The sequence below is a fragment of the Oratosquilla oratoria genome, chromosome 10 (assembly GCF_046742065.1).
Source record: "Oratosquilla oratoria isolate Oo_2021 chromosome 10, ASM4674206v1, whole genome shotgun sequence".
Classification (NCBI taxonomy): domain Eukaryota; kingdom Metazoa; phylum Arthropoda; class Malacostraca; order Stomatopoda; family Squillidae; genus Oratosquilla; species Oratosquilla oratoria.
The window spans coordinates 22,886,975-22,891,974 of record NC_134786.1 but is presented as its reverse complement, the minus strand read 5'-3'; positions in this window follow the sequence as shown (position 1 = coordinate 22,891,974).

Below are 5,000 nucleotides of genomic sequence, written 5' to 3'. Positions count from 1 at the left end.
GACGTTAGCTAACGTTAGCGCTCTTGGCTCTCAACACGAGACCTCGAGTTCGATTCTCGGAGGCGTCTTGGTATCGATTAAAGCTGTCGGCTGGTTCCTTCCAATTAGGAAACCGGCCATAGTCAGCGCTCCAGACTCTCTTCACCGAGAGTACGAGTTCGATCACCCAAGGCGCCTTAAGAACGCAGACAAAACCTTCATACAACATGTTACACTATTTCACACTCGCAACAACACTTCTTACACAACACTAACACACGCAGGGTTACGGCTCTCTCCCAGTCTCATGCTTCTCCATGGGCGACACCCTACGGTAATAGATAGGAATGTCCAAAAGTCTAATGATATGAAACATAAAGTTTCAGTACAGACAGTGGAAAAAAGAAGGAAAAAAAGTTTAAAACAGTGCCTTCACCATGGAAGATATCATCATTTCCATACAGCTAAAATGGAAAATATTTTCATTAAAAAATCCACCATCAAGCTATAGTATCAGTTTTTTTTCACCAAAGTAGCAAAATTACTACGAGTGATAGAAGTATACTTAAACTGATCAATAAAAAGTATACAGTGGTTACTATTATAGTAGAGACGGAATTGAAATGTGACTTTAAGGTATCATGCAAAGAATTACTGCAAAATACATGTATCACAGGGATAGGAAAAAATGTGCACTTCTGGACAGCATTACAATTTTTCTGACAGAACCCTATCGTAGTATGGATACATATGACAGTTTTTTTCTTTGTGTGCCTCTCACAAAAAACAGTAACTGGCTCTACTCATGATTGTTTTAACTATGATATCAATGCCTCAAGGGGTGTGAAGGAAACTTCACGTGGAGTGCTCTAGTTTTTTATCATTTCCGTTGCTCTAGCTGGAATAGATGTTGATTGCTTTAGCAGCTTTGCAGCATCTTGCTCCCCGGTTTCACGCAATTTCATCTCTGTGGCAAAAAACTAACGTTGCTGTTGAGTTTTTCGCCCGTATTTCTTCAGTTTTCCTTCTTTTTGTTCTGTCACTAGCACAAGGAAAGTCTGATGATGGTCTTCCCATACAAGTTTGCGACTGAACTTTTGGACACTCACTAAAATCATTACTGTTACTATACTATAATACTCTCTCTCACTTTCACTATACTGTGAAAACTGGACAAACACAATTTTTTTTGAGGCTCAGATAATCGCATCATATACTGAACCCTCAAAAATAACGCTGAAGATACAATTCTTCCATAGTAATTACTTACTATCACATGCAGTATCATCTAAATATTACGCAAGTAATATACTGAAGCCTCAAAAATAACGCTTAAGATACAATTCTTCCATAGTAATTACTTACTATCACATGCAGTATCATCTAAATATTACGCAAGTAATATACTGAACCCTCAAAAACAGCGCTTGAAATACAATTCTTCCATAGTAATTACTTACTATCACATGGAGTATCATCTAAATATTACGCAAGTAATATACTGAACCCTCATAAACAGCGCTTGAAATACAATTCTTCCATAACAATTACTTACTATCACATGAAGTATCATCTAAATATTACGCAAGTAATATACTGAACCCTCAAAAATAACGCTTAAAATACAATTCTTCCATAATAATTACTTACTATCACATGGAGTATCATAAAAAATATTACGCAAGTACCCATAACCCAAAAAATGTGGTCACATACTTTTGACAAGAAAATGGGACATTTCTACCACTGTGCGCCCCTCAGCTGAATAAAAAAGCCCGAACTTCGACTTGTCCAACATTTGAAAGTGCGGTTCATAAAACACACACACACACACACACACACCCACACACACACACACACACACACACACACACACACACACACACACACACACACACACACACACACACACACACACACACACACACACACACACACGACTCGGTGGCGCGGTTGGTAGAGTCCCAGACTCTCAGTATGGTGGTACCGGCGGTACCTGGTTCGAATCCTGCCCAGGGCTGAAATTATTTCAGTATCGCTGTGCTTCGAGTCGTTACTCCAACTCTCGTGGGCGGGTAGTTGGGGTGTGTGTGTGCGTGTAAGGTCATAGCATTATCCATAGATCGGTCATACGAGCTCTGAGCTCTCTTCCGGGAGGGAAATAGCTGTCGATCACGAGTCCAACACGTGATCTAAAGATAAAGGTGAATCACACACACACACACACACACACACACACACACACACACACACACACACACACACACACACACACACACACACACACACACACACACACACACAAACACACACACGCACGCACACGCACGCACGCACGCACGCACACACACACACACATATATATCTATATATATATATATATATATATATATATATATATATATATGTATATATATATACACACATATTCAGAGATTTTATGCTTTTTAGGGGATGCTTATAAACGCCCACGAATATCAAATTAATCGAAGTTTTCTATGTTTGAATAATTCTTATGAGTTAACCTATCTCGACAGGTTCTCAAGAATGTCCGATAAAAACTTGTGTCACTGATTAATGCTTGCAGTATAAATAGTGTACTACAATGATAATACTGATCAATTGGTGTATCACACGTTAGAATTAAAACTACAACCGGATATTTTGTAGATGATTGAAACAAAAATTTTTTTTACTTCCTACGATATATATTCTGCGGGATCCGGGCCGGATAGCGACTGTCAAAACAGCGACAGTCATAATAGCGACTTCATAAGGGCGACGTAATCAGGTGAGCGACTTTCAAAACGGCGACTGTCCTAATGGCGACCGCATTATAACAGCGACTGTAATAATAGCGACTTTACTATCGACCGGTCAGAATGGTCGCAGACTTATGTTTCAATTGCTTGTGTTTTCGTGTTTGTATTTACGCGTTCAGTTGTGTTTACTTTGTGAGATAGGTTCAGAATGAAATATGCTCAAAAGGTCGCAGACTTATGTTTCTATCGCTCATATTTATTTGTTTGTGTTTACATGTTTGTGTTCACTTCGTGAGATAAGTTCACTGAAGTGAATTTACTGGTCGGTTGCTCGGTCGTCGGTTTTTTAATTCTTTTAATAATATTTTTCTTTCAATAATAAGTAAATGATAATAGCAACATTTAGGATTGGCCGAAACGTCGTACCCTGCAGAGTTCTGGCCGAAACGTCAGTTGCCGAAACGTTTGTGGCCGAAACATCCTACATTCGATGCGCTCCCCTCCTGCATGCTCATAATGATGTTGAACTTCTGGACTGGGTTGTTCAAAAATCTTTTTTGCACTATCTTGGCGTTAAATCTATCTTGACATTAAACATCATGGTAACACAGAGCGTTACCATGACTTTTAACAACAAGATAAACTAACGCCAGAATTAGTTTTTGAACAACCCAACCCTAGACTCCTTGTTATGATATGTTATCAATGTTAGGCAACTTTTGTGCAACAATAACACCATTTACCTTAGTCCACACATGAAAGCTGTATAATTTTAATTTAGATAATTTGGTGCACTGTATAATTTCAATTTAGATAATTTGTTTTATAAATTTAATTTCGTTTTCACACAGTATGTGCAAAAAATATTGTCACTTGAAATGATATATATTTCTTTAATTCTTTTAATAATATATTTTCTTTCAATAATAAGTAAATAATAATAACAACATTTGGAGGACTGGCCGAAACGTCCTACGTCGGTTTTTTTAATTCTTTTAATAATATTTTTCTTTCAATAATAAGTAAATAATAATAGCAACATTTAGGATTGGCCGAAACGTCGTACCCTGCAGAGTTCTGGCCGAAACGTCAGTTGCCGAAACGTTTGTGGCCGAAACATCCTACATTCGATGCGCTCCCCTCCTGCATGCTCATAATGATGTTGAACTTCTGGACTGGGTTGTTCAAAATAATTTTTTTGCACTATATTGGCGTTCAATCTATCTTGACATTAAACATCATGGTAACACAGAGCGTTACCATGACTTTTAACATCAAGATAAACTAACGCCAGAATTAGTTTTTGAACAACCCAACCCTAGACTCCTTGTTATGATATGTTATCAATGTTAGGCAACTTTTTGCGCAACAATAACACCATTTACCTTAGTCCACACATGAAAGCTGTATAATTTTAGTTTAGATAATTTGGTGCACTGTATAATTTCAATTTAGATAATTTGTTTCATAAAATTAATTTCGTTTTCACACAGTATGTGCAAAAATATTGTCACTTGAAATTATATATATTTCTTTAATTCTTTTAATAATACATTTTCTTTCAATAATAAGTAAATAATAATAGCAACATTTGGAGGACTGGCCGAAACGTCCTACCCTGCAGAGTTTCTGGCCGAAACGTCAGTGGCCGAAACATCCTACATTCCATGCGCTCCCCTCCTGTATGCTCATAACGATGTTGAACTTCTGGACTGGGTTGTTCAAAACAAATTTTTACATTGTCTTGGCGTTAAATCTATCTTGACATTAAGCATCATGACCATCAAGATAAACTAACGCCAGAATTAGTTTTTGAACAACCCAACCCTAGACTCCTTGTTATAATATGTTATCAATGTTGGGCAACTTTTTGTGCAACAATAGCACCATTTACCTTAGTCCACACATGAAAGTTGTATGATTTTAATTTAGATAATTTGGTGCACTGTATAATTGCAATTCAGATAATTTGTTTCACAAATTTAATTTCGTTTTCACATAGTATGTTAAAAAAATATTGTCACTTGAAATGATATATATATATATATATATATATATATATATATTATATATATATATATATATATATATATATATATATATATATATTTCTTAATTCTTTTAATAATATATTTTCTTTCAATAATAAGTAAATAATAATAGCAACATTTGGAGGACGGGCCGAAACGTCCTACCCTGCAGAGTTCTGGCCGAAACGTCAGTGGCCGAAACATCCTACATTCCATGCGCTACCCTCCT